Source organism: Delphinus delphis, chromosome 3 (assembly GCF_949987515.2).
Source record: "Delphinus delphis chromosome 3, mDelDel1.2, whole genome shotgun sequence".
In the NCBI taxonomy this organism is placed as follows: Eukaryota; Metazoa; Chordata; class Mammalia; order Artiodactyla; family Delphinidae; genus Delphinus; species Delphinus delphis.
This window is the reverse complement of record NC_082685.1, coordinates 129,773,275-129,793,643: the sequence shown is the minus strand read 5'-3', so window position 1 is coordinate 129,793,643 and position 20,369 is coordinate 129,773,275. Positions and strand designations below refer to the sequence as shown.

General features: G+C 42.3%; 1 pseudogene; it reads left to right on the top strand.

The window, feature by feature from the left end:
- Nucleotides 1–246: 246 nt before the first annotated feature.
- LOC132422231 (E3 ubiquitin-protein ligase RNFT1-like) lies at nt 247–4,203 on the top strand (annotated as a pseudogene).
- The last annotated feature ends 16,166 nt before the right edge of the window (nt 4,204–20,369 follow it).

The window sequence follows — 20,369 nt, the reverse complement described above, 5'->3', positions numbered from 1 at the left end:
CTGTGTTGCTCCTGGGCGTCTGGGAGTCTGGGCCCTATTTATGTCTACCTTGCTTATCAAAAACTGAGGGAGAGGGATGGGAAAGGTACTTGAAATCTGTACTTCCTTTAGCTCAACAGTTATTTATACTGGGTTATACTGACATTGGAAAGACAACTATTTTGGCTGTCAAGCAGGGCTGGAGTTGTTGGTCATGGGGTTTGAAGGTGATGGCCCTGACTGAAGGCCTCGAGGCAGCATCTCCCGCTGTTCCTGCAATCGATACCTGGGCCTCGGTCCACTCAATGTCATGAGAGGAGACAGAGCCCTGAAGCAAAGAAATCTGGATCACAGAAAAGTATTCAAGGGTCATGCAAGCCAACGGTTGCCAACTGCACAGTCCTTCAGGAGCTGCAGGCAGTGAGGATGCCTTAGCCTCCCATGTGTCCAAACAAGATTGATAGGAGAAGCCTCCTGTTTTGATTCTGGAGATGTTCATATCCAGATGAACTCCATACCTAAAGAATGTGCTGAAAACCCAAGTTCCAGAAATATAAGGTCAGGTGTCCAGAGCTGTACCCAGGAAAGTGTACATAGTCGCTACAGAGTCACCTCCACCATGAAGCAAGGCAGCCTGATGATACTGACACGGAGTCTGGAGATCATGGTAGTAGCTCCTTCTCACAATTCCGATATCTCTTCAAGGGGTTGCAAACTTCAAGGGGTTCTATTTATTTTGATTCTGGGTGTCAAACTTGTTATACAGCATACAACAGGAGTTGCCCTTGGAATTGGGCTACTTACAACTTTTATACATGCAACCAAAAGCATTTTAAATCAGGTTTTTCTAAGGGAAAGGTGCTCAGAGATTCAGTGTGCTTGGTTACTGGTATTCATAGCAGGATCTTCCATTCTTTCATATTACACCTTTTATTCTCAGTTACTTTATTATAGCTTAACTTTTAAAAAGTCTGCTCTAGACCCCATTCGAGCTTCTGGGAAGTACTTCGATTGCTGGAAATTACAGACTTCATTCTGAAATTCCTCTTCATGGGCTTAAAATGCCTATTTTACTGGTGTCTTCTTTCATCATGCCTTTTCTTTTCTTTTATATTTTTAATTTTTAAAATTTAAGTATAGTTGATTTACAATGTTGTGCCCATCTCTGCTGTACAGCAAAGAGACTCAGTTATACACATATAGACATTCTTTTTTAATATTCTTTTCCGTGTATAGCACAGGGAACTATATTCAATATCCTGTGATAAATCATGCCTTTTAAATCCAAGGGTTACTGGCATATGATTTTAGAAGAATTATGTCACTATTACCAAACTTTTGTTCCCATACCAGTTTGCTTTCATTACCTTATAAGCTATGGGGAGTTTGGTAATGTAACCAGATGGATTCTTGGGATATTGCTGGCTTTACTCTACCTCACACTAAAAGTTCTAGAATTTTTTGCACACCTAAAACTTTCAGACAGGGTTTTGCCAGTATTTTTTTTTTAACTTTTGAATTTTATTTTATTATTTTATACAGCAGGTTCTTATTAGTTATCTATTTTATACACATCAGTGTATACATGTCAATCCCAATCCCTCAATTCATCACACCACCACCACCACCACCCCGCCACTTTCCCCCCTTGGTGTCCATACGTTTGTTCTCTACATCTGTGCCTCTATTTCTGCCCTGCAAACTGGTTCATCTGTATTATTTTTCTAGGTTCCACATATATGTGTTAGTATAAGATATTTGTTTATCTCTTTCTGACTTATTTCACTCTGTATGACAGTCTTTAGATCCATCCACGTCTCTACAAATAACCCAATTTCATTTTTTTATGGCTAATATTCCATTGTATATATGTGCCACATCTTCTTTATCCATTCATCTGTCCATGGACACCTAGGTTGCTTACATGACCTAACTATTGTAAATAGTGCTGCAATGAACATTGGGGTGCATGTGTCTTTTTTTTTTTTTTTTTTTTTTTGCGGTACAGGGGCCTCTTACTGTTGTGGCCTCTCCCGTTGTGGAGCACAGGCTCCGGAAGCGCAGGTTCAGTGGCCATGGCTCACGGACCCAGCCGCTCTGCGGCATGTGGGATCCTCCCAGACCGGGGCACGAACCCACGTCCCCTTGCATCGGCAGGCCCCACTGCGCCACCAGGGAAGCCCTTGTGTCTTTCTGAATTACGGTTTTCTCTGGGTATATGCCCAGGAGTGGGATTGCTGGATCATATGGTAATTCTACTTTTAGTTTTTTAAGGAACCTCCATACTGTTCTCCATAGTGGCTGTATCAATTTACATTCCCACCAACAGTGCAAGAGGGTTCCCTTTTCTCCACACTCTCTCCAGCATTTGTTGTTTGTAGATTTTCTGATGATGCCCATTCTAACTGGTGTGAGGTGATACCTCATTGTAGTTTTGATTTGCATTTCTCTAATAATTAGTGATGTTGAGCAGCTTTTCATGTGCTTCTTGCCCATCTGTATGTCTTCTTTGGAGAAATGTCTATTTAGGTCTACTGCCCATTTTTTGATTGGGTTGTTTTTTTTGATATTGAGCTGCATGAGCTGCTTGTAAATTTTGGAGATTAACCCTTTGTCAGTTGCTTCATTTGCAAATATTTTCTCCCATTCTGAGGGTTGTCTTTTTGTCTTGTTTATGGATTCCTTTGCTGTGCAAAAGCTTTGAAGTTTCATTAGGTCCCATTTGTTTATTTTTGTTTTTACTTCCATATCTCTAGGAGGTGGGTCAAAAAGGATCTTGCTGTGATTTATGTCATAGAGTTCTGCCTATGTTTTCCTCTAAGAGTTTTATAGTGTCTGGCCTTACATTTAGATCTTTAATCCATTTTGAGTTTACTTTTGTGTAAGGTGTTAGGGAGTGTTCTAATTTCGTTCTTTTCCTTGTAGCTGTCCAGTTTTCCCAACACCACTTATTGAAGAGGCTGTCTTTTCTCCATTGTGTATTCTTGCCTCCTTTATCAAAGATAAGGTGACCATATGTGTATGGGTTTACCTCTGGGCTTTCTATCCTGTTCCATTGATCTCTATTTCTGTTTTTGTGCCAGTACCATACTGTCTTGATTACTGTAGCTTTGTAGTATAGTCTGAAGTCAGGGATCCTGAATCTTCCAGCTCCATTTTCCTTTCTCAAGATTGCTTTGGCTATTTGGGGTCTTTTGTGTTTCCATACAAATTGTGAGATTTTTTTGTTCTAGTTCTGTGAAAAATGTCATTGGTAATTTGACAGGGATTGCATTGAATCTGTAGATTGCTCTGTAGTATAGTCATTTTCACAGTGTTGATTCTTCCAATCCAACATGGTATATCTCTCCATCTATTTGTATCATCTTTAATTTCTTTCATCAGTGTCTTATAATTTTCTGCCGAAAGATCTTTTGTCTCCTTAGGTAGGTTTATTCCTAGGTATTTTATTCTTTTTGTTGCAGTGGTAAATAGGAGTGTTTTCTTAATTTCACTTTTAGATTTTTCATCATTAGTGTATGGGAATGCAAGGGAATTCTGTGCATTAATTTTGTATCCTGCTACTTTACCAAATTCATTGATTAGCTCTAGTGGTTTTCTGGTAGCATCTTCAGGATTCTCTGTGTATAGTATCATGTCATCTGCAAACAGTGACAGCTTTACTTCTTCTTTTCCAATTTGGATTCCTTTTATTTCTCTTTCTTTTCTGATTGCTGTGGCTAAAACTTCCAAAATTATGTTGAATAAGAGTGGTGAGAGTGGGCAGCCTTGTCTTGTTCCTGATCTTAGTGGAAATGGTTTCAGTTTTTCACCATTGAGGACGATGTTGGCTGTGGGTTTGTCACATATGGCCTTTATTATGTTGAGGTTAGTTCCGTCTATGCCTACTTTCTGGAGGGTTTTTATCATAAAAGGGTGCTGAATTTTGTCAAAAGCTTTCTCTGCATCTATTGAGATGATCATATGGTTTTTCTCCTTCGATTTGTTAATAATTGCCAATATTTTTTACACTACCAAGTTACGAAGTGGCTGCCAGTAAGAGACAATGTTCAGATGTGGACGATATTTGTTCAATATGTCAAGCTGAATTTCAAAAGCCAATTCTTATCTGTCAACATGTATTTTTTGAAGAGAGAAAACTGTCCACTGTGCAGAACTGTGATTTCAGACCATATAAACAAATGGAAAGATGGTGTCACTTCATCACACCTTCAAATATATTAAGTTTTGAACTTCATATTAAGGCCAAAAAATACTAATTTCATTTGCTTACAGTGACTATTGATAAAGGCATTAGAATGGATTTCAGGGCCAGAAGTTAAGAAAAATGTTTCCAAATAGTTATAGAGTATTATAATAAGACTTAAGTGTGTAGTCCAAATTAACAAAAGATTAAATGAAAGAACCCTATATTTTAAAATATACATAAGTAATGTTAGGGCTTCCCTGGTGGCGCAGTGGTTGAGAGTCCACCTGCCGATGCAGGGGGCACAGGTTCGTGCCCCGGTCTGGGAAGATCCCACATGCCGCGGAGTGGTTGGGCCCGTGAGCCACTGTCGCTGAGCCTGAGCGTCCGGAGCCTGTGCTCAGCAACGGGAGAGGCCACAACAGTAAGAGGCCCGCGTACCACAAAAAATAAATAAATAAATAAAAATAAAATAAATAAAATATACATAAGTAATGTTCAACCTAATGCATATGCAACATTTATACTATCCTATTTGACAGATGACTGCAGTTAAATTGTAAATGTGTTTTCTTGTTAATACTACCAAAATGGCAACTGGATAACTAGAACTAGCGGTTTTAGAGAAATTCAGGTATTCTTTCCTTTCATTATTTTCACAACAAAGAATATTTTTCATAAAACTGACACACTTTACCTGAAAGTAGAATTTTCTTTATCATTCCTATTTGACTTTTATAATTCCCCTTCGAAAAATTCTAAAAATTTTTATAAAATTTGAATTTTTTTTTTTTTTTGCAGTATGCGGGCCTCTCACTGCTGTGGCCTCTCCCATCGTGGAGCACAGGCTCTGGACGCGCAGGCTCAGCGGCCATGGCTCACGGGCCCAGCCGCTCCGCGGCATGTGGGATCTTCCTGGACCGGGGCACGAACCCGTGTACCCTGCATCGGCAGGCGGACTCTCAACCACTGTGCCACCAGAGAAGCCCTCGTGATCTTTTTTGTATAGTGCTATGGACTACCCTGACTATTACACACACAAAAAAAGACAACTACTTGGCATCAGTAGCTGATCAATGCATGCATCACCCGCTTCTTTGTACATTCACCATGTGGGAAATTCCCCTGTCTTCTATTCCATAATTTTTCCTCCTTCTCTTTGTCTTCTGGAGGGTATAATATAGTTTAAACTGAAAGATTAAACAAAGACATCTTAAGTGGAAGCACTCCTTATAGAAGAAAGCTCAAGATTGTAATTAAAACGTTGGCGGTATCATTGGATACCAGAGAAACTATCACCTTAGAACAGAGATTGGGCTAAAATAACCCAGAATGAGGAAAATCTTTTTAAAGAATCATCTGCACTATGTATCGATCCATCTGCATTTTGTGTGAAAGGCAGAAGTTCAGCGGTCACATACTTTTCCTTCACACTGTGCTCAGATGCAGTGTTTCTCCATGGGCATGCTATGGTAATGCAGTAGTTCTGTGTTATATAGAATCACCCCACAATGCAGGATACCCAGTATCCCTAAATGCCAGCAGCACTCCTCAGTCTGGAAAAGCTGAAAATGTTCTGGGCACCACTGCTCTAATGTTTCAGAGTACATTGCATAAACTATTTCCTCGGATCAGCATAATGATTCGAAACATTAGTAACATCTTCATTCGTCAGATGATGAGCTGAGGCTTGAAATGGATTGCTGGCTTTTCCACATGGCTAGTGAGGGGTGCTGCTGGCTCTAACACCAAGGAGCAGACTCTAAATTCGGCTCCTTTTCTAAAACATTGTGCTGCCTTTCGGTGGAGGCAGAGACTCAGACTTGATCTCAATCCACTAGTAAATACATGCAGGTGAATTGGTGTTGCTCTTGCTGTTATTTGTATTTCTAGCTTTCTTCTAAGGAGCCTGGGTCTTGTTAAATAGAGGACACTTTGTTCTGTGGGTCTTTGTTGGAAGGGTAGAGGTAGGAGCTAAGAGGACATGGGTTAGTTTGGCTAACAGAGGGAGCAGATCATGGAGCTTCCAGGGATAATGAGGGATGAAGGGAAATAGGAAAGAGAGCCACTAGGACCTAGTGAGGCCTTGAGTAATGCGACATGACCTACCTTCCCATGCACTCTCACCCATGAGTCCCAAAACTTCAGTACAATGTTACTCATGAAATGCTTAGAGAGTGAATTTTTTGGTGTAAAATGGCAAGGGGCTGAGTATTACTCCTGGGTTGAGAGAGGCTAATGCAGAGACAGCACACCTGGACCCAGAAGCCAGAGGCAGGAGGTACCGTGAGGGTGTCAGTGACTCTGAGAATCAGCAGAAATCAAAGCAAGGCCTGGAGTTTTCACAGATGTGGAACTGGTGAATTTACCCAGACATCTGAGACTGGGGGAGCACCAGTTCACATCTGAATCGTAGGCGATTAAAGTGAGGGCCCAAACATTGCTCGGTTCTAGAATACTTTCAGGTGTTAGAGGGAGGAGAACCAATCTGTGTCAGAGATTATACAGCCTGAAACTTTCCGCAAGGCAGTCTAAAGATTTGTCTCCTTATTTAAGCAAATTCACACAGTATTTGAAGTGGCTGATCGTTTACTTTTCACACTGGTCAGGACCATAAGTGGAATTCTCTGAATAGAGTTAAAATTGGTGAATGTGGGATGTGATGAAGAAATGAATGCCCTGACATCTATTCAGCTAGTGTCGTCAGACCTGTCACTTCCATAAGCAGGGAGAAGACAACCATTCCAGGTCGTTCTCTGTAATAAACACAGGATGCTTATGTAACTTTCATGAACAGATTTCATGAAAACGACAAAATGACAGAGAATGACTGAATTCACATATGGAATAAGGAGCAAATGTTAAATGTAATTATTATCCATTTATGATTATTATACACTAGGATTCTCATAAAAGCATCCAGTTTGTTCTCAATAAAAACTTGGTGAAATCTGGCTTGTATTCCTTTGGACACACCAGTCTGGTCTCATTTTCTTGCTGGAATGCTCTGGTTTGCTGCTTTTTTGTATTCAAGACCTTATTACTGCTTGGAAAATGTTCCTTATCTTTGCATGTGCACTAATCTTTATGTGAGAAGCAGGAGACGGTGCCCCTAGGTGCCTGCCCTGCAGCTGAGAGTCTCACTGAGATCTGGGCCTGAGTGCTGCCCCCTAGGGGTTCTCTGATGCACTGCCCTGCAGCCCTGGGGAGGATGCTCATTCACTCTAGGCCAGTGGTCACCTTCAAGGCCCCCAGTGTTCCAAGTGGTTCAGGGAGAAGAATAAGAGAAAAACCACTACTGATGCCAAATTTTGTGTTACCTTCTTCTACCCTGATGCTTCCCAAGAGGTCTCTCAATTCCCAATTCCCCCTCATGGTCCCCATCATCTTTCCAACCTCTTGCCCCCAGGCAGGCTTTGGCCTGACGTGTCCCAGACACAATTAGTCAGTGGTTGACTCTCATTCAAATAATAATAAAATATCAGAATAGCACTGCATTCTTTGAAGATGAACTTGACAGGCCTGAAATCTCAGAAGAAATCTTGCAGGGATGAAGCCCAGGGTCCCCAGTGGGCCTCTCCCTGAACCCTGGGCAGAGCTTCCCATCACAGCCAGCACAGTGGGGGAACATTCTACCCAGCTTACACTCTTTCCTCAGTGGCGCTAGATTTCTACTGCAACCTGTTTCGAATTCAATGTTTTATAAGGAAATGGCACAGAAAAGAAGCACAGCTACTGCTTAAGCAGGCAACTCTCAGGGTCCCAGAATTTAAAAGGGTTTAGAAAATATCCTAGAAATCACAGTAAAAGGGTGTTCAGAGACAAGTGTAAGACCCACCAAACAGTTCTATCAATTGAGTGAGGGATATTTACAGAAGGCGATCAGAGACCCAAAATTCCAAGGGAAAGAAACACAACCATAAACTAAACATCTTTATCTAAATGAACTCTCTATGTTTGCAAGTGAGTCCTCTCTGGACTTTGAAGCATGGATTTGAAATTTGCATGGCATGGCAATCCACTGAAGCCAATTTGACCTTTTGGTAAATATGAAGTTTATCTGGTAAATGTCAATAGCCTCCAAGCATTAGAAGTGGGGGCGATGGGGGAGCCTGTATGTTCCTTTCCCCACAACTGTGCTACCAGAAGGCATACTACAATGAAACCTAGTTTTAGAAAATATTCTGACAACACCTAAATATTTATTCACATTAAGGGTCAAAGATAGTCTTAAGCCTGCTCTGTAGCTGGGGAGGTCCCACTCTTTACCCTTGGACCCTCTGTTCAGCATTTCCCAGAAAAGGCTTAACTGAATTCAGGGCAAGCATATTCTGATGGCAGGTGTGGCCAACTTTGTGCTGGGTCAGGCATAACGTGTCTCGTGATGGGGAGGAATGCAGAACCAATTCAGAGGTCTAGACCGCAAGCTTGAACTATCTGTATTCAGCAAGCTGGGCTTGCCAGGTGCTAATACTTCATTCAGGAAAGGGCAGTCATTCCGGTATGACACTACTAACCAGCCACCTATTTGAATACTGCTCATTTCACCAATTAAAAACTATTTTAAACATCCCCTATGCTAATCAATAACCTTCCTGGTATAGATTTAGCTAATTTTATGTAAGATACTAAGTGACCCAGCAAAGGAAACTATAAACAAAATGAAAAGACAACCTATGGAATGAGAGAAAATATTTGCAAACGATGTGACTGACAAGGGATTAATTTCTGAAATATACAAAGAGCTCATACAACAAAAAAATAACCCAATCGAAAAATGGGCAGAAGACCTAAATAGACATTTCTCCAAAAAAGACATACAAATGGCCAACAGGCATATGAAAAGATGCTCAACATCACTAATTATTAGAGAAATGCAAATCACAACTACAGTGAGGTAGCACCTCACATTAGTCAGAATGGTCATCATTGAAATGTCTACAAACAACAGATGTGGAGAAAAGGGAGCCCTCCTACACCATTGGTAGGAATGTAAGTTGGTACAGTCACCATGGAAAACAGTATGGAAGTTCCTCAAAAAACTAAAAATAGAGTTGCCATATGATCCAGAAATCCCACTCCTGGGTATATATCCAGACAAAACTATAATTCAAAAAGATACATGCACCCCTATGTTCACAGCAGCACTATTCATAATAGCCAAGACATGGAAACAACCTAAATGTCCATCAACAGATGAATGGATAAAGAAGATGTGGTACATATATACAATGGAATATTACTCAGCCATAAAAAGGAATGAAATGAGGTCATTTGTAGAGATGTGCATTCACATCTCATGTGAAATAAGTCAGAAAGAGAAAAATGAATATCATATATTAATGCACACATGTGGAATCTAGAAAAATGGTATAGATGAACCTGTTTGCAAGGCAGAAATAGAGACACAAACGTAGGGAACAAATGTATGGGCACCAAGGTGGGGAAAAGGGGAGTGGGATGAATTGGAGATTGGGATTGACATATACACACCACTATGTATAAAACAGATAACTAATGAGAACCTGCTGTATAGCACAGGGAACTCTACTTAATGCTCTGTGGTGACCTAAATAGGAAGGAAATCCAAAAAAGAGGGGATATATGTATACATATAGCTGATTCACTTCGCTGTACAACAGAAACTAACACAACATTGTAAAGCAACTATACCCCAATGAAGAAAAAAGATGTGGTACATACATACAATGGAATATTACTCAGCCATAAAAAAGAATGAAATAACGCCATATGCAGCAACATGGATGGACCTAGAGATTATCATACTAAGTGAAGTAAGTCAGAAAGAGAAAGAAAAATACCATATGATATCACTTACATGGAATCTAAAATATGACACAAATGAAATTAACTACAAAACAGAAACAGACTCACATGGCATGGCATGTGAGATAGAGAAGAGACTTGACGTTGCCAAGGGGTGGGGGGTGGGGGACGGATGGACTGGGAGTTTGGGGTTAGCAGATGCAAACTATTATGTATAGAATGGATAAACAACAAGGTCCTATGGTATAGCACAGGGAATTATATTCAATATCCTGTGGTAAACCATAATGGAAAAGAATATAAAAGAAGAATGTGTATATATGTATAACTGAATCACTTTGCTGTACAGATAAAATTAATACAACATTGCAAATCAACTATACTTCAATAAATAAATAAGATACTGGGACTTCCCTGGTGGTCCAGTGGTAAAGAATCCGCCTTACAATGCAGGAGATGCAGGTTCAGTCCCTGGTCAGGGAACTAAGATCCCATATGCCGTGGGGCAACTAAGTCCAAGGGCCACAACCACTTAGCTCATGCGCCTCAACTAGAGAGTCTGCGTGCCACAAACTACAGAGCCCATGCGCTCTGGACTCCACGCGCCACAACTAGAGAAGCGAAAACAACCCACACACCACAACTAGAGAGAAGCCCTTGTGCCGCAATGAAAAGCCCACGCGCCGCAAAGTAAAGATCCCGCATGCCTCAACGAAGATCCCACATGCCGCCAGTAAGATCCGACGCAGCCAAAAATAAATAAATAAACAATAAATAAATCTTTAAAAAAAAATAAGATACTAAGTGACCATCTTAGAAGATCTTGATTCTGGCGAGGGTTCTTCGTCTGTTGGTTAACCACCTTTGGAAGGCAGATCCCCAAACACAGCATTCTAAATGCTAGCTAACTGCTCTTAGAGGATAGAGTAACTTTGTATATACAACTACATCACAACGTTTATATTGAGGTCTTTTAAAATAAGGGTCACACAGACAATATAACACATGGGAACAGTGAAAAGGCAACAAAGAGTAAGACAGAGTTGGAAGCAAGAGAAACAGTCTTGACTGGCTGACTTTCTGCTTTGCGAATCGTGCCTCAGGAGATGCTGAGTCCCACGTAAGGACAGGCTCTCTTTGCTGGAGACTGATTTATATTATAAGAAGTAAAGCTTGATTGGGCTGTCTCTAAAACTTTTTATTTTGAGGACTAGAATCCCACTGGCCCAGAAGTATCTAGAATAAACTATATAGCTGTATTTAGAGATTTCAGAACCTTAGAAAGAGAATTTGAGGCAAGGGTGACAGAAATGAGTCTGTTCTTTGATTCAATTCTGCATCTCCACTTTCCTCTGCTGCTGCTGAAAAGCAATGAAAAACTCTAGTAAATAAGCCTCTAAAGGTGAAGAAGCATATTTCAAGTGTGTTATCAAAATTCTATCGATTAACAGAATAATGTTACTGGTGAATCCTGGTTGAAAGGTAAAAATTTATCAGTTTTTTTTAAGGCATTCTACCTAAAATTTAAAACTATAGTTTTTGCTGGCTCAAATTCTTTGTAAGGTGCCTCAAGCCCTTTAGAGAACAATGTGGAATATAAATGAAAAAAACACATACAGGTGCATGCATGCAAACACACACACACACACACACACACACACACAACTGTAACTCTCATTGATACTTTATTTTAATATAAGGTTTAAAATTAAAATCAGGCAAGTGAAATCTTAAAATAATTTCACATGAAACCTTGGTTGTTTTAAAATTATGTCACTCATCAAACACCAAGTAACCTAAACTTTGAGATTAAATCTCTTCTGTAGAACACAAATCAATGGATCTTTCCCATTTTGAGTGCTTTTTGGAACAAGGTGGGTATGGAAATACATACAATAGTAACAACAAAATAATATAATAATAATAGTACATAAACCAACGCCTCAATCTTATGAAATAGGTCAGTCAACCTACAGCACTTCATTTTGCTATGCTTTCTTCAGCAGCTTTGAACTCCTAGTTTCATGGCTTCCGAAAAATGGCAGAAATAAATCAAGGTGCAATACAAAAGGTAGCAAAGGCAAGAACAGCGATTGTGTTTTTGGTTTCAGTGAGCTGAGACAGTAGCAGGCTCTGGCATTAGTCTACCTGGTATTAGGATAATTTCTTCAAGCATCAGACTTTTTTAAAGAAACAAAACCCCTAAAGCCAGAGGGGCAAGATATGCACAGATTATGTGCAGGTTTGTGTGGAGGTCTGTACGGAGTAGACTATATTGCCTGCATGACATGGAGGAAGGGCCCCAGAAAACCCCTCTGTCCTCAGAATATCTCCCTCACTGTCCTGTCATGGTTGACTGAGCTTCTACCATTAAAGATTTTATTTGTTGGTTTTAAGATAGTGATTTTCTAACTCCTTTATGCTGCCAACATTCTCCCTTTTGATAAAATTTTATTCAGAGGCCTAATAAAACAGATAAAAGCACAGATACTGTTGCTGAAGTAGGTGACCCATTGGATCAGCCCCTCACTCCCGCTGAGACACATCTGCAAACTGCTAGGGCTTATTGAAGGACATTTGAAAAACCATTGGGTTAAGACAGCTTCCCAATTGATGTGAACAAAGGGTTACAGAAGTTGGGAGATATCAATTCCTTCAGCCCTTAAGGGAGGGGATGGTAGGGGAGGCGTGGGTGGAGCTCTGGCCAAGCCCTCTGTGGCCCATTGTCTCTCACTTTTATTTACCTCAGTGTATGGGTACATTATTATAATTTTCCGTGCACTAGGCTAGGGCATTATGCTCTGATAGAGTTTATCACAATTATTACTGGTTATTAACACCTTAGCATGAGCTTTTCCCTGCCAATTCTCTAAGGAAAGGAAGCATATATCAAGCTATTCTGGGTAGGGGAGATGTTGGAAATTGGGTCGTAAGCCAGGAAGCTCTCAGGAGGGGAAGAATTGAGTGGGAGGCCACGGGAGAAGGCCTGAAGTGGGGTTCTGGATGGCCTGGAACCAAAAGGTACAACGCTAAGACAAGAGGAAGAGGACACTCTGGAAGAATCCGGAGGGCTCTGAAGTGAAGGCCCTGCTCTCCCACGGAATGAGGATCAGCCCAGCTCCCAGGTGTCAGCTCAACCCACATTGGGATCATGCAGGCAAACACCCATTTTACTCCTGAGAGAGATTTTTCACAAGGTAAGTGCTCATTTGGGAGGCCCAGATGAGTGGATTATTCACCTGGAAGAAGGCAGACTCAAAGGTTAGATTAGTCATTGCAACTGGGGACCCGTCTCAGGCAGGCCCCGACAGTCTCCGACTGAAGAAACAGAGCTGCTTCCCACCTCCTCCCTCCCCAGCGTCCCGTCCTCTTCCTCTGTGTCTCAACTTCTTTTCCCATCGCTCTGACTCACAAGTGTCAGCCACTGGAGGGGCTCCCCATCTCCCAGCCCTCAGAGATCTCATTGTGAGCGGTTTCTTCTCATCCCCGTCCACTTAGTGTTGGGCACCAATCCAGACACGACCCACTCTTCCAAAGGCGCCCCCTGAGGTGCAGCTTCCTGGCAGGGACCTTCCACAGGCAAAAATGATGTGCCTCTGAGGACTGATGCGCCAGACGGACAATCCGAGGTTTATGGTTTTCCAGAAGGGGTTCACAAAGCCCTGCCAATTCCCCTTTTGCCATTGGCCAATTCCCTTTCACTGGCTCTCCCTGCCTGTCATCTGCTTTGTCAGCCAAATCCCTTTTCATTTTTCTCAGCTTCATCTTGGACTCAGGCCTAGTAAGTCCTGTCAAGAAGATTCCTGACGTATGAAGTTTTATGTCTCTTCCACCACCATCCTGAGAGGCGTTGCCTGTCCTTCACCTCTGTGAAATGTTTCACGGGAAGGCATTCCCGTGTCTGAAGCGGAGCATATTGGACCGAAACACCAAGTGAACAGCAGCAACGTTATTATTTTCCAATGAGAGTTTAGATCAAAAGATGCAAAGGAGCAATCCTCCAAGGAGTTTCGGGGGAAGGGAGAAATAAGTGGAGGAAAAACTAAAATAGAGAACGTCCTTGTACAAAACTGAAACCCTTCAGTGAGAGTCAAAAATGACTCCAAAAATGGCATAGTCCTTTTGGAATCAGGATGCTTTGATTTTTGTCTAAATCCACTCATCATCCAAGTCCTTCTGAATACTCTGGGCCTGTCCCAAATTCACTGGCCTTTTTCTCACCAAATGGCTCATTATTTCTCAGCACCATCTTTAAGTGTTAGTGAACTCAACTCACCGTTGCTCACACACAACTTGCTGGGTCCACCGGAGGGACTTGCCAAATGCAGCTCTCTTCCCATGGGATAACCTTAGTGCCTACGTGGGTTTCTGTTGGTCTGTTTGTTTAACCTAACATTTATTGAGGCTGACTAGGTGCCACACGCATTGCATGATTTACCTTATTTAATTCTCATAACAACCCTATGAGATCGGTATCATTATTGTCCCCTTTTGAGGATTATAACAGATGGAGAAACCAGCTGAGGCACTGGCTCAAGGACACAGAGCTATTACTAGGTGACAGAAAAAGAATTCTAGTTCAGGAGTGTCTAACCACAGAGCCTAAGCTCTGAAACACGGACACTCTCAATCGTCTCCTCCTTTGTTGAAGGAATTTAACGTAGAGTGAGTTTAACTTTTAAACTGTTTGTAGTTTGGGGATAGAAAATGCCCGGCCTGCAGCTGGCCTCAGAAAATACAACTCTCCAGCTCCATCGCTCTTCAGATCAGCAGGAAAACCAATCTCTCTTAGCAGATCCAGCCGGGGGCCTAACACTTCCTCAGCTGCCAGGCATATATGGATGCCGAACGCAGCTCCAGACAATACCTCTGCAGAGGTTCCCTTCTGGCACAGCCCAGCGCCCCGCAGGTGGTGCCGCTGCGCTCCGCTTCCTGTCCGCCAAGACTCAGTGCAGATCCCCCTTCGGGCCGCAGCAGTGATTCAGGAGGAAAAAAAGGACGCTCACTCCTCACCCTTTGGCGCTACTCTTGAGTCGGGGACGGTTACACACCAACGCGGGCCTGACCCGCAGTGATGCCGTCTTAGACGCGCTCACACTGTCACATCCCGAGGCTCCAGACTTCCCCCTAGAGGACGGGTTTCTCTGCTGCTCCCTTTAACCAGCTGGCTGCCGGTGGAGGCGCGGGTCGCGTGGCGGGGTGGAGCTCTCCCTCCTGTCTCCTCCTTCCCTCAAAGTATTAGTTTTGTTTAGGGGCTTCCTTGTCCATGGGTCCTGGCTGTGGTCACCCACTGACCCTTAGTTCACCTCAACAGATTTCAATAACTGAATCTCACGGAAGAGGTATTGGAGCTTTAGTCCCTTGCTTCACAGACCCCCGGGGTTCTCAGGCAAGTTTGCACCCGCCCCTCTCAGAACAGTTCAAGCAGAACTTTTTAATAGTCTTAAAAAAATATTCAAGGTTCACTTACTCTGCTACAATCATAACTCAATTCTCAGGGGAAGCCTAACGACTTCGCCGTAACTTGGCTTCTGCCATTTAGCTCTTAGATTGAGTTTTGCCCCACAAGCAACTTGGAGGCTTGAACTCTGTGAGCCCTTCCATGGCTGACAGGGCTCCTCAGAGCCCAGTAACTGCTGTTCACCGGCTGGGCCCTGGAACAGCCTCCCTGTTCCTTTTGCTCCTTTTCCTTTTCTTAGCGATGTTGGGCACAAGGGTGAGCAGTCCATTAACACTGGCAAGGCTGTTTGGGCTCTTCAGATGAGAGATGTCAAAGGCAGGATCCTGGGAGGGTTGCAATTATTATATTCTTAACCACCCTGCAGCCTTTTTGTACCAGACCTCTAATCTGTAACATTATAACGTAGCTGAATCGTATTTCCAATTGTCTATCTTCATCTGCAGGCCCAAGGCACATGGGGGTGTAGACTGGAGACTCAGGGTGAGCCTGGGAAGATTCAGAGCTTTTAAAAGGAGCTGATTAGCTTGGCATTTGGGAGAGAGTCTCTTCCCTTCTGTGCTCTCCTTTTATCTGATCCCAATTGGACTCAGAAGGCCAGCCAGCTCCCAGCCTCCTGGCCCAGCTGCTGCTCCCTGCCTAGGCAAGTAGGGCCATCCTGTTGGGAAGCGGGATGGACTACTTCCCTCTACCCTCTGTAGTCACCCTGCTCGTACCATATCCACCATGATAGGTTTTTCGTTGCCAAGGCTGGAAGGTGTGAGGAAGTTCTTTCCCCTTTGGGTACTATGTTTTGAACTCAATAAACTGTCATGAGGAGGAACAGACCATAAAAGTTACCATTTCTTAACTGACTTGTGTTGTCAGGCACTTTACCTACATTGTCTTATTTAATCCTCAGAAAACCACAGCAAAGGAGATTTTATTCCATTTCCCTACGTAGAGAATTCAAGACGAACAAGGTGCACCTAGTAAATAACTTACCTAGCAAATGATGGAGCAGGATTTTGAATCTAAAGTCGATGGTGTTCCCACCACTTGACTCTCCCTAATAGGCTGTGGCCTGTGGAGTGGGCTATGGCCTTCCCTCGGGGGAATTAGCCGAGGCAAAATCAGTACCTGCTTTTCTAATTGACTGCTCTTTTTTCAATCAAAAAATATGAAAAAAGATATGCCTAAATATTATAAATGTCATTTCAATGGATGATACTAATTTTAAAACAAAATTAAGTACTTCTCAAAGTAATCAACTCACTCATTTTCTCTAAGTATGGTTTTTACCTCACACTTGAAAAAAACCCTGAATTTCTAACTCACTCTCAAATTTTTGGTTTGGAACCTCCTCCAGTTTGTCTGTAGCACTAGAATGTTCTGCAGCTTCAGTATTGCCATCATGCTGTCAGCGTCTCTATAGGAGTTCTTCTACGGTGGTTAAAGGCACAGACTACAGAGCCAGGCTGTGGGCTCACCGATTTTGCCACCTATTGAGGGCAGATGGCTTCATCGGATTACTGTAAGGATCAAATGAGTTACTAGATTCAAAGTATTTAGAATTGTAAGACCTCGATGAATTTTAATTATTATTATAAAAATGTTTTCAACGGGTCTAGAAAAAGAAATTATCTATGACTGCTTTCTAGTATTTTTGCTCAGCTGCTGGTAGAAGACAACCCATGTGTCACCCACAGATCTGGGAGGACAGCTGAACAGTCCCATCTTTGGGCAGAGGACAGAAATAGGGTGGATAATAGCTGGGTATTGCTTAGCATTGTAATGAGATAAGACTCAAAGGAGACGGAGACCCTTTTGATCCATCTCAGTATTTTATAATAAAAGTGATCATCTGGTCATAGTAAAAAAAGCAAGTACTGTCTTTCTAGAGAGAGGAGGCCTGTGTAATTTCAGAGGCACAGTTCCCATCATAGAAAGAAAACTGCATTTTATATTGGCAGAAAATAAAATGTTAACAGTAGTTATCTCTGAATAGTAAGACTACTATTACTTATCTTAGTTAGTTTTCTGGGGCAGTTTTCCATCATTTCCAAAGTCTTTGATGAATATATTTCACTTTTACAATAAAAAAAGTTATAAGAAATAAAGTTACAGGAATTGTATAAATTGATATGCAAGGTTCTTTCCAGCTTGTTTACTCTCTGTCAACATTTATTTTGATAACAGTTATGATGTTTTTCCATCATTTTCTTTGATACACTAGTGAGACTGGCAAATTTAATACCTGTCTTAATAAACCTAATTTCAGGAGCAAAAATCATCATTGTTTACTTCTCTTCCGACACTGTGCCTCTGGCTGAGACTAAAGCTAGGAAACTAGGACAAAATCTAGGGAAAACACAGAGTTTAATGTAAATAAACCCCCATAAGAAACATAATATTACTTAGACCTAGCCCAGGCAAACTAATATTATTTATTTGGGTTGAAGAGACACAAGCGATTTGATCCTAATTTGTAACATTTGCTCAAACACATAGTCCCTTCTAAAACCCACGGCATTCTACTAAAATTTTTTTACTTAATATTTTAAGTATGTCAGCCTTCCAAATACTTGTAAAACAAACCGAAAATTTAGAGTGAATAATGAGCTCAAAAGATTTCAGGGGACCTCCCTGGTGGCGCAGTGGTTAAGAATCTGCCTGCCAATGCACAGGACACGGGTTCGATCCCTGGTCTGGGAACTAAGATCCTACATGCTGCAGAGCAATTAAGCCCGTGCGCCAAAACTACTGAGCCTGCGCTCTAGAGCCCTCAAGCCACAACTACTGAGCCTGCGTGTCTAGAGCCCGTGCTCTGCAACAAGAGAAGCCACCGCAGTGAGAAGCCCGTGCACCACAACGAAGAGTAGCCCCCGCTCGCCGCAGCTAGAGAAAGCCCACATGCAGCAATGAAGACCTAATTCAGCCAAAAAAAAAGATTTCAGAACCTTCGGGATCAAATGAGAAGCTAATAGAAGATTTTAAACAATGGTTCCTTCTCACTGCTTCTAGTTTTGTTTTTCCTACAATTTAGAACATTCCTTTATAGAAAACATACTTGGAGATGCTTAGAATTAGTGAATGATTCAGGAGTGCACCTCCAGAAAGGAAAGTCCATTCTCCATTTATTTAGATCATTATTTAATGATAAATAAGTGAGGTGAGAGAATTTAGCAGTAGTCACGGTGCCAGCCAAGGAATAATTATAGTTAACATTTTTGTAGTATAGATGCTGGTCTAGCTCTACATGTAATTAAATCATTTTAGCCTTGCAACAGCCTTATGAGAGAGGGTTTTGTTATCTTCATGTTACAGGGGAAGAAATTAAGACCCAGAGAGGTTAAGGGAGTTGTTCAATGTCACACAGTCATCAAGTGGCAGAACTAGGAATTGAACCTTAGGCAGACTGGCTCTTAACTGTTCTTAACTTCTAGGCTATATTGCCTCAACTTGACTGCTAGAGCTAGAAGAAACAGACTTTGTGGACCACTGGACAGTGCCTGGGCTCTGCCACAACCACAGCGGCACCGGTAAAGGCCTGAAATACTGTAGATATGTCCATCTCCTAATCCTTGAACGATGGAGGTTCCCTTATTTGGGAAAAGGGTCTTTGCAGGTATAATTACATTAAGGATCTTGAGATGAGGAGATCATCCTGGATTAAACAGGTAGACTCTAAACCAAGTATCCTTCTAAGAGAAAGGCAGAGGGAGGTTTGAGAGAAAGGCAGAGGGAGGTTTGAGACAGACAGAAGAGGAGACAGAAGAGGAAGAGGCAACATGGTCACGGAGGCAGAGATTGGAGTGATGTGGCCTCAAGTAAAGAAATGGTGACAACACCAGAAGCAGGAAGAGCTAAAAAACAGACTCCCCCCTAAAGCTCTTCGGAGCGAGAGCAGACCTGCTGGATTTTAGACTGCTGGCCTTCAGAACTGTGAGAGAATAAGCTTGTTGTTTTTAGCCACTTGTTTTGTGGTAATGTATTACTGTAGCCTTAGGAAACTAATACTATACTGAGCATTGGTATCGTACTTTTCAGTTTTCAAAATGATTTGGCACACATGACCTTATTTGATCACACACCCCTGCACTCTGCAGTAATTTAGGTTGGGGACCTAGCTCTGCCACTAAATGGCTATGGGACCTTGTGCAAGTCACCAGCCTCTCTGGCCTTTATCTCTTCATCTGTAAAATGGAGCTAATAACAATGCCTGCCTTGTGCCCCTCACCAAGGTGTCGTGAGGATCAAAGGGAAAGAACATGAGTGAAGGTACTTCCTATACTGAAAAGCTATTTTCACTTCTTACCTTTGGGTACCATCTAAACCATTGCCTGGAGGAGAACGTGGGTGCCACGAACACGTCGGGAGGGCCGTGGACATGCTACTGCTACCTCCTTTACCAGGACCGTATGCAGCTGGAACCCTCTGGAGGTCGGGAGTGAAGCCTGGGGGTGGAGAGACAAGGAATCATTGGGAAACTGGGACAGGGACTGAAGCTTGACAAGACTGAGCTCTGCCATGAATTCAGTCATCTCATGAGCAGAGGATTGGTGTCCCAAGGCTGATTTCTCAAGAAACATATGGTCTAAGAGCAGGAAGGCAGAAAGGTCTGTTCCCCATTAGCCCTTGTCCTCTGCATGGTCAGAAGCCAAAGACCACCCCAGAAGGTGTGAGTGGAAGTTCATTTTCCTGCTGACCTTTCAGTCCTGAGCTTTTGAGTGATGATGGTTCTGAAAGGTGGTAATTAGTGCCAATTGAGGTGATGCTTTTGTGAAGCTGACACCTCTCCATTAGGAAATGGACTAAAGCCAGTGGACCAGCAACTCAACCAGGGGAGAAAAAGCTAAAAAATCAGTGCCTGGCCAAACTCTGCACAATTAGAGTCTTCCTCCAACCATGCTCTGGTGCACAATGGGAACCCTTGCAAGGCTGAAAATGGGAACGCCAAGGTTGAATGCCACCCTAAAC